Source organism: Nothoprocta perdicaria, unplaced genomic scaffold, assembly GCF_003342845.1.
Source record: "Nothoprocta perdicaria isolate Ctin4 unplaced genomic scaffold, notPer1 scaffold_4, whole genome shotgun sequence".
In the NCBI taxonomy this organism is placed as follows: domain Eukaryota; kingdom Metazoa; phylum Chordata; class Aves; order Tinamiformes; family Tinamidae; genus Nothoprocta; species Nothoprocta perdicaria.
In genome coordinates, this window is record NW_020455643.1 from 3,278,338 (window position 1) to 3,288,975 (window position 10,638).

Below are 10,638 nucleotides of genomic sequence, written 5' to 3' on the forward strand. Positions count from 1 at the left end.
TAATCTCACAAACAAATATATTTATTTTTATAATCTTTCAAAATATATATTATTTGCAATGTCAGTGCACTTAGAAGACACCCTGTCCTATAAAAGTTTGGGTATAAAGTAATTTTATATAAATACCCAAATTGGGCTAGTAAGTTTATTTCTACTAAAGAGATGAGAATTCCTTTGTGTTGCTCCCTGAACACTTTCCCGCCTCAGAAAATGAGGCAAAAATCTTTGCCTGGTTTTACGCAGCACTTACAACCCCTGGTACTTTACCTGTCATTGCCCCTGTGCTCACGAGTTGCCGATGGGAGACGAGTCCCTGCAAGCCACCAGGCAGGGCTCTTCTCGCGGCGCCTGAGCCTCACGCAGCTTYGCGATTTAATTAACTTCAAGTGCTCAATTCTCTGTGGAGGCAGACAGGGGTTTATTAGAGGTGCAGTATAAATTACACAGCAAATTGAACGGGGTGGGAATCCAAAACAGTTTGCGAGTAATAAATCTCCAACACACGTAGTGCTTAAGGGACTAAAGGTCAGAGGAAGGTTTCCAGCTCTTAAACCAAAGACTAGACACTCCGATACCTCAGTCTCCTTAAGAAGGATGAGACTGAGAAGGAAGGTGCTCACACCATGAGGACGAAACTTTGCAGACACCAGGACAAGCCTCTCTCTGCCTGAAACACGGAGCACCCACTCATGCTTGTATCCAAAGGTATAGAGAATGACACCCAACAACAGCAGTTCGCTCCTTTGGAGACTAAGGTAAGCACTAAACCTCCCTTTCCACATCCTAAGGATGCTCTGGATCATTAGGCTATTAGAGACAGGCTCAAGGCTCCTCCTTCAATCACGTTTTAAAAGCATTCAGCCCAGGTCTGCACTTCTTAAAGAAATAATGCAACTGCATATTCTGAAGAGACACACGTGTATATATAGGGGAGCAAATCCAACTTTGTGTCTTAAATAGCTCTGAAAACTAACACTGATTTTATATATATTAACAGTTTATTCCTGTCACTACAATCAGTTAAGTAGAAGTATAAAAAGTATTAAAACCTATGCCATGCTTTGTGCCCGTGGAAAAAAATCTTCATTAATTCCATCAGCTTCAATTATACTAACAAGATTCATTTTAATTGTCAGTATTAACACGAACAAAAATGTAAATGATTTGGGAAGCTTCTCAATTGCCAAATAATCATAAAAGGAAAAAAGTCTCTAGCATCAGTTCACCATTAGAATGGGTAAGTAAATAAATCTATAGAATTATTTATTCTGTTAGTTGCTGGGAAACCTCATTGTTGATATGACAACCGTGGCACTGTAAACCAGATTAGAGCTCGCTTCGGAWCTGCCTGGGCAGTCTGCACTCCCATTTAGGGCAGCGTTTTCCATCTGCTATGCTATAGTGACACCTACAGAAATAAAAGTTAAAATGGGGGACTCAGGAAGGAGCCAGATTAGAATATCATTTCTGAGCACTGCCTAATCCCACTTGTTTAGGCATGCTGTGGGTATTGTTTTAAACCAACTTGTGAATGCTGTATGCTAATCTCTTGGGACCTAATTCACAAACGTTTTCATTGTAGTCATGTCAGAAAAAGTACGTTAATAGCAAGTTTCCAAGCAAAGTTCCTTATGATAATTGCAGAATATACCYGCTGATACCTTCTTTGGAAGTATTAAATCTTCCAGTTTTTAAAAGATCAGCACCTTTTTTTTTTCCTTCCACAGATTGCTGAATTCACAAAAAAGAGCATCTTCAGAAAATTTTATTGACTCTTATTGCATTGCATTACTGCATCAGGGTTATACTATATGCTTCCTCTTGAAAATACACTTGAGCTTTTCCAGATGGGAGGAAAAAAAAAATATCTATGCCATATCTGAGATTGTTGAGATTTTTTTCACCATCAGAAACCACTTGCCTGTTAAGTTATTTCCTATTACATTCTCAGGTGCTCAAAACCCAGCATTTTAAACTTTTTGCTCTCTAAAGCACTGTTTGCAACCAAACACGTGCAGAGGAACATGCAGAGCAAGGTTCTTCCCTGTCACGCCCCARGCTTTGCATTCTGGCCACCACCACCTTTTTTCCTTCTTCTTTCTTATTCCTGGCCGGCCCTAAGACCTTTAGGTATTTACACAAAGAGTTAAACAGCAGCAGAAGGGAGGTGTCTATGAAGAGGACTCCTTCAAAGAATTTGGCGKTCCTGATCTTGAAATAAGGTTTTATTTAATTTTTAATTTCATTGATTTTCCCAACACCTTTAACTAACAAGGACAYCCTGGGCTTCAGAAGAACATTTTACTTTTTAGGCAATAACAGTTCCACTACTAGAGGGAAAGAGCATCCAAAGCTGCTATTCATTTAATGTTTTACTTTGTTTCTCCTTAGGGGGAAAAAAAAAACCAAAAAACAAAAAAAAAACAAAAGAAACCCACATTTTTGCAAGAGTTCTCTGAATTAACTTGACATCAAGCTGTGCCTATTGTATATATGGATTTGTTAAATGGCACAGATAACATGTTGTCACAGAGCAGCTACCCCCATTAATGTGAATAATCTCTAGGATTTTAAGCAGTTCCTGATCCCGGTGCCTAGGACCAAKGCCGGCGGCGCAGGCACCTCTGGGGAGCTCTCTATCCAAGTCATGAAAAATTACCATCTATAAAACACTGTTTTACTACTCCCTGCTCTTAAATATTTATTCAAACTCRCATATAGTTCTTGTTTCTCAGGGAAATGATAAATGAAAAGAACAGTAAGGAAAAAATAATGCAGCAACCCCTATAAAAAGATATGGAGGTCATTTCTACCATACTCCCTGCCCAAGCTACAATGGGAAAGAGTGGAATAAATGAGAAACAAGATGCATAAAGACATGTAGAGGACAAGTAAGAATTTTTGGCTATGTAGAGCAAGAGTTAAGACCAATTTCATTATTTCCTTCCTTAGGAAGCTCATCACATATTACCTATGCTAAGTTGGTCCCAGAGTTAAATAATCATCGCTTTCAAACCTTGAAGCAATAAYCACTTGCTGGCACTAGGGCAAGCGAAACCAAGTAACATCAGCACCCGTGGAGGCAGCACTGTGGAAACAGAGGCATTTCTGATATCAGCAAGCATGTAAAACATGCAGTTTAGGAAGGAAGGATTCCTTTCACATATTGCGGACCCATCGTAGTCAAGATATTAAGCACCCGAGTGTTGYCCAGGGCATCTCGAAGTTTGTTGTTCAATACAGTGTGTTTGAGCAATTCTCCGAGAGGCTGAAAGCCACCAAGTCACACAGACTTGTGTTCCTGGGGAATGCCCATCACCCGGAGCACTTGAAGCAGGAGCCCTCATTTAATGCCCAGGCTCTGACTCCTCCTGCATCCCCAGGCAGCGAGGGCAGCAGCGGGAGCCCTGCCCCCTTGCTCCCTACAGAGCAAATCCAAGAGCTGCAGAGCCACCCGGCAGGGCTCCTCCAGCCTCCCCTCCCTCTTTCCAAGCCCAGTATCAGCAAACAGTCCACACTCCTTGCAGAGCTGCCTTGCAGCATTCCCAACCACTACTGCTAATGCGCTCAAGGGTGTGAGGGTCAAGGGTGAGGATGTGTTCGTGATGTAAAAACACTGATGACACTAGGTGTCCATGACATTTCAATCAGCGTTGTCTCCAACAGTGATTTTCATTTACTTCAGTATGTGAAGAGCTGCAGCTGGTTTCACATCAATTGGCAGGACTGCCTCGAGGCAGCTCCATGGCCCTCCTCTGCGGCTCAGCTCTCACATTAAGAGTTGATCCAGCTCCTCGGGACATCAGTGCCATTCCAGCTTCCCCAAAGCAAACCTTGCTGGGTTTCTATTTGCTGCTGATATCACAGAAGTAACAGGGCATTCAGGGAAGTAACAGGGTTTCCAGGTTTCACTTTGGAGTGGGTATTCAAGTTAGAACAGTGTTTCAGCCAGATCCTACTCTCTCCATGACTCAGAAGAGGACTAGGTTTGTTTAAATTCAGCTCCTGTTCCTTCCTATACTTGATTTTCTTTCACAAATCACAGCCCCAAGTCCCATCTCAACATTCAAACTACATTTAAAATAACTACAGCACTGATCAAAAGAAAACACAGACACAAATCCCCTCTCCACATTCCACTCGATACTCCTCGACAATAATTCTATACCAGGAATGTCCAGGTATAGCTTATAAACTCTGCATACCACAGGCTACCCATATATAAACCCCGCAGCAATCATGTCTCAGACAGGATCAGCATGTGGGAGCAAGAGCGCAGGGTTCAGATCTTTGCTATCAAAAAAAAAGCCTTTAGAATTTAATATTATCAGCAGTTCCWTTCGCTCAGAAAGCCCACTGTCATTTCAGCTATCACATCTGAACACGTGGACCGATAGTCTCTTGAAAAGTTCAGCACAGGGATGACCCACGTTGACATCTGAGTTTCAAGCACTTCAAAGATCTCACTCTCACTTCAGAAATTCACCTTTTGTTATACGTGGAAGCAGACGGGTGGCCATGGAGTGAAAGGAGAAGTTGTGTAGTATGGTGTTAGACACAGGGACCATGCTGCACAGAAGCAGAGCATCCTGCATTGCACCTCAGTCTTCCTCACTCTTTGGAAAGCAGCATCGTGCACACCACACACCTCAATGGTCCAAACCTGAAGCCTTAAAGTCATCAAAAACACCTTTGAGTCTCAAAGGAGCCATTCAAAACGCACATACAAATGAAAAGTGATTTTTGGACATCATGGTAGTAGGTTAGTTCAGATAAGTTCTGAACCAAGTAAAGAAAGCAAGGTATTCAAGTGGATAATAAGCCAAGCCTACTAAGAAAGGAAGAAAAAAAGACCTACAATACCTCTGACAACCTCCCTCTATTTGCTGTTCTTGCACAGATTCAGCCACCAGCACCAAGCAAACAAGAGTAGTTGGACCAGGTTGASTGATGATGCCATTGCCCAGTTACTCCAGACTCAGACAGCCTGTGAACAAGGAATTAAAACATCCGATTTTTATATTACRTGCAAGTGTCCAGTTTTAAAGGAGGAATAAGAAACTAAAGCTAAACAGCAAAAATATCCCCAAAAATGTGCTGATGTACTAACTTCTGAGAATAGTTTCATACCTTCCTAAACTGTGTCATTTCAYATTCTTCTCACCTATTTGGCACCTCACAGTATAATTTTTCCATAGCTATCTTKGATCAAAAGCCCTCTTTTTTCTTCTAGCTCTGCCAAATGCCAGATTTATTTATGCAACAATAAGGGATTTTATAATGAGCATTATAAACTCATTCTTCGCAGAGTCTCAAAAATCATTTTCTCTAGCATGTGTGCACCATAGAGATGGCTAAAAACCCTKTTCTATCCCATTAGCTATGTAACTAATGCGTCTACTATATCCTTTAAAACAAACATAACTGCATTTTTGAAACATCGATCTGTTATGTGCTATTATCAAGACCATGGAGGGAAGTTTTCTTTGAGTAGTTTAGCAAAGTACTACCTTTGCATTTTAATTACTGTCTTTCATTAGGAGGAGGGAATTAAAAGAAAAAGCACTAAGGAAAAGATCTTTCTAAATTAAAACTGCTAATACAAAAAAATATATATCTTTCAGGTTAAATATGTAAGYAAATAAAATGAAAATTTTGAATGCTCCAGGTCTTACAACCTTTTGCCACATACAAACATACACTCGTCCCTAGTTTATAAATATATTAAAAAAAAAGGGGGGGGATAGGCATGTATGTTTGCATGCATTGCATTTGAATGCATATGCATTACATGAATGCATAGAAGGCCTGTATTTTAATTCAGTTCACTCTGAACTTGTGGACACTCGCTTGTTACGATTCCCCCAAATGTATTTAGCTATTTCTGCAGGTTATCCTACCTTTTTTTCCTTAATCTGTACTAAGACTGTCCTTAATCTGACTAAAAAAATCAGACTTACTTGCTGGGGTCTTTGAACTCAGCCTCCTGTTGAAAAGTTTTTTCAAGACCAGTGTCACAGTTACTCCCTGCTATTCCTTCTGCACTGAGGCAGATTTAAGTGATACACCACAGCAGTAGGCTGATAATTTCACATTTTAATTCTCTAAGAAGTCCTGGGTGAAGGCCATCTGGTCTTAGTGATTTGTTATTGCTCAGTTTATTGATTAATCTTAAAAGTCACTAAAAAAAAAAAAAAAGAGTAGTGCCTTGGTATTACAAAGGTCAGTCCAGCTCAACAAACCCTACAGAAAGCTCATTTTGCAACATAATTTACCAAGAACTCTTATGCACATAACATGTGGCACCTATTTTTCTAGGAGAACTATAAAGATGTAGCTATTCTGTCTTTCCAGATGGGTTGAAGACAAAACCATAAGGGAATCTGACCAAGGACATAGCACTAAAGTTGTTCCAGGCTCTTGCTAGAAGGTAATTTGCCTTTATTATGTCCCAGTGACACTGCTTTTGTATACAGATACACACACTCTCAAACTCTGAATATATCATTGCTGTGCTTTTTTAATAAAATAAATATTGTGGCTCTCACAACAYGTAGTCTCCTCATTGCAGACCTAGTTTCTCCACGTTAAACCATGAAATAATTCCTCCATTCTATAGTAACATATGCATATCATACACATCTATACTATTAATTCTAGCCTTTCTTTCCATTCTTCACCTAATATTGTCTACTCTCCTGATCTTCTAAAAGACAAAGTAAGGACTCATGCTGATTTTAACAGAATCTTGCTTACTAAATGCTACATTTCTAATAACCCATAGTAAGTAAAAGGTTCTCATTCAAGGAAAACACAYGTTTCAAAGGTATCATTTGCAACGGAAAAAATCCAAGTGCATCTTGTAGGGGAAAAATTTAGTCTCCAACTGTTACACACACAAAAGGGCAACTATTTTCGTTTTCCTGAGCCGAGATCTACGCAAAGGCTTCAAAAAGCACCAGCAACATCCCTACTGCAGGGTGCCCAGCCAAGGGCATCAGTGATGGCATCAGAGGCTGGGCCCAGGATACCCGCTGAGGCACAGGGGTCGAGGTGCTGGCAACCAGAAGGGGAGGGAGAACAGGAGACTTCCCAGGGCCAAGGGAAGGAGAAGACTGGGGCACTGATGGATAAGAAGTTTGCTGAGGTGCTTTTAACTTTAGCAAGTGCCTCAAACAAAGCTTACCATCAACAACCACCTCTGCTGTCCACTCAATRACATCTTTTTCGTTCCTCAGGTTCTCTCTCCTTTCACTGGCTATAAAAGGAAGGAAAAAAGGAAGTTATACACAAGAAGCAAAGTTTCAGGTACAAGTTTTCATTGTTTACAGAATTTTAGCTTAGCAGGAACTAAGAGAATCACCGGAAGAAGTAATTTCTAATAAGGAAAGAAATCAGTGGAAGTAATTTTTAATAAGGGAATATTTACATTAAAAAATAGAAACAGCTAAAACATTGCTCAGCTAGCTCTGTAAAAGGTAAACCTAAGAACGGAGCAGCTGCCGCATTACGTTGACAATTTGGTTGACATTTTGACACACCATTCAAACTGAGAGTTTTTTTCCTTCTCTGAAGCAAATAGATTTGCTTTCAATATCTCATTTTGCAAAGTGGCTCTTGCAGGCACAAATCTTTCCTTGTCGTTCACACAAAAATGTTTAATGGATTTGTCAACTTTGAGTGCCTTTCAAAAGCACAAAAAGATTTTCACGCTATAAGCAACAGCATTTGAAACAGAATGAGGCRTTAAATATAGATATAAGTACCACCAACAAAAGAAGTCAATGCTGTTCAGGAAGCATCTGTAAGTAAGAAGACCCGGCAATGGTATAGGTCAGGATATTGTGTACAAGTACCTGTTGAATCCTTGGACAGTCACTGGCACATGCAGCAGTCTTTTTCACGCATAAAAGGGAAATGAGCACCAACCACACAAATTCATGGCAATATASGTGACAGTGCTGTAGTAACAGCCTGCAAAACCTTAGGGACAGAAGAGCTGTCAACAGAGGACTAAGCGATGTGCTATTCATACCCACAGTTACAGAGAACACACACTCGGCTCCATGCACACAGCCTCCCTACTTCTTTCAATTTTCATAGTGTTTCAGTTCAGTTCATTTGATTTCATTCTATAGCTTTGTACCTATATTTAACTCCTCACTTTGATTCAAATTCTTATGTCTAACAATAACAAAAAACTTCCCATGCTTWTGAAAGTTACATATCTGTTAGCTCATACAACGTATTTAAAGGCATCATTAAGTCGCAGGCCTGTTAATTCTTGTGAGACTCGACAGGCTCATAGGGTAGAGTCACACATCAACATTGCCATCAGCAACCCTGATAATAAGAGAACCAGGGCCTCCCAACACAGAGCAACAGCCCCGCTCGTCTCTTCTAGCTCTCCGTGCATCATGAGGATGCATCTGTGCAAGGAATGAACGCAGACAAATTTCCATGAGAAAGGCTTTAGGCTTTCCAGTGAAGCTCTTCCTCTTCCCAATAGGTTTCTCCTAGACAGAAAAACATCTGGCTCTAGTCATCTCTCCTTACTAAATGTCTTCCTAAGCCTTTATTTACTCTTGCTTTACAGAATTCACTGCAGAAAGAAGTGACAGAATCTTAATACCAAGGAAGAGAAATACTGTCTTTCTCTGACAGTGAGATTATGCCCTAGCAGACTACTTAACACTGTTATTACCTTGGAGTGTCCCATAACTTCAGCCGTGTGTTTTAAATTGATTAGCTTCCTAGGCTGAATTACTTCCTGAGACAGGGCTTTATTTTGACAACATGCTGAGAGTACAGCTGTCTGAGCAAGAGTTATCTGCAAGGAACAGAAGAAGTTACTTATAATTTAGCCCAATATCAGAGAAATAACTAAAACAAATACTATTTCAAAGTTATATTTTGTTTAAAATGTTTCAGCAAGAAAAAATCATTTTTCCAGTTGCTCTATTAAACATGAGCACTGTACTTAGTAAGGATAGACAACCTGCAGACAGACCAAGTCCTGTAAGCCTAAGACACTAAAACCAACTGTTATGAAATAGGTTATAGAGGCACTACTTTAACACTACTTCTTCAATTTGCCATTGTTTCCAACAGGTTTGCATAGCTTTGGGCAGTGCTAGTATGTACAGAATTGGGTCTCAAAAGAGAATTCATTAGAAAACTTAGTGTACAACTGGAAATTATACTAAACTMTAAGACCAAGTTTCTTTAAGCATTCTTTAGGTATTATCCACTAAAAACATATTTTAAAGAACACTTGTGCAAAGCAACACAGATCACGTCCTTGCATTTTGTTCATTTTCCACTTTAACTCCTATGACTACTACCCAAAATCACTTTCAGCCCAGTAGCTACATAAGTAACCAAGTGCTATATGCAAAAGTGAAGCCTTCCTTCGACYACTCATTAATCTTAAATCCAAGGCATTTTGACCCTCCTCTGCTCCCCCTGGATGGTTGAACACAAGTTGTCCATTTTAACTGATGATGGTCATTGAAACCTTCATTGCCAGAGCCCAAGCAAGGAAGCCCTTTTCTGAAACCAGGCTTAAGGAGAAAGGGCCAGTTACTCTCAAGTTCCTACAATAACAGTGATTTATCACAGGCTAATTATGATTATGTCAACAAATCCAACATAATAGGAACAGATGCTTTTTAGAGTGATCGTGTTCAATTATGCTTGGATTATCAGGGTGAATAGCAACACAGATATTTGCTTTGCTTCCACAGTCAGTCAAAAATCCCAGAGAYTGGTCCTGTTTAAAGTCAGTATAAAATGATGCCAGGAAACTGGAAGGCAAAGGGCTTTTCTGTAAGATCATTAGAATACTCAAGTGTTGCATACCTAAGTTAGATAATTAAACTCAAACCTTCTCAGAATTGCAGGGCCAAATATATGCAGGTAGAAAAATTAAAATGCAAAATACAGCACATAATAGCTAGGAAAGCTGTTTTGACTTTCAAAACAGAGTCTTCTCATACAGCCTAAGAAATGTGACTTGGTGATACTTATCTATGACAAGCAAATTTTAATTTGCAAGGCAGAATGGAATTTTATATAACTATAAAATGCTTCCTTTTGAAGTCTTGGAGCTTATGAGCATCTTAAATTAGCAAAAGGTATTTCATATTCCCAGAGCAATGCAAAAAGAAATAAAAGCTAATCATGACATTCGTGTATTAGTTTTTCATCAAGTGAACAGCATCTTAAGCTGTACGCTCCTCAGCACAATAAACTCCTTATTCTTTTAAGTGGTAGTTTGTAAAACCAGCAGAACAACTTCCAGCAGCCTTTAAATCTAAGTTACATGSCTAATTTCAAAATTCCTCAGTTCTTGCCAGGAAGGTCTAAAAAGCAAATTTAAGGCCGATTCAGCAACAATAATATTCATAATATTAGTGTAATCAGCAAGCATTGCCAATAACATTATCTTAATTCTAGCCTGGCTAATAGCTGCATATTTTAATCAGTTCTTAAACCGCAGAAGAGACCTACAGCTGCTGAAACTATCTCTCTGTTAAGAAAACATAATCCATTAGAAATATTCCTTATAGGTTATTGTTTCTAGCTGAACTGCATTTCCTACAAATGGAGCAAATTCTAATATACTTAATTTAGCAC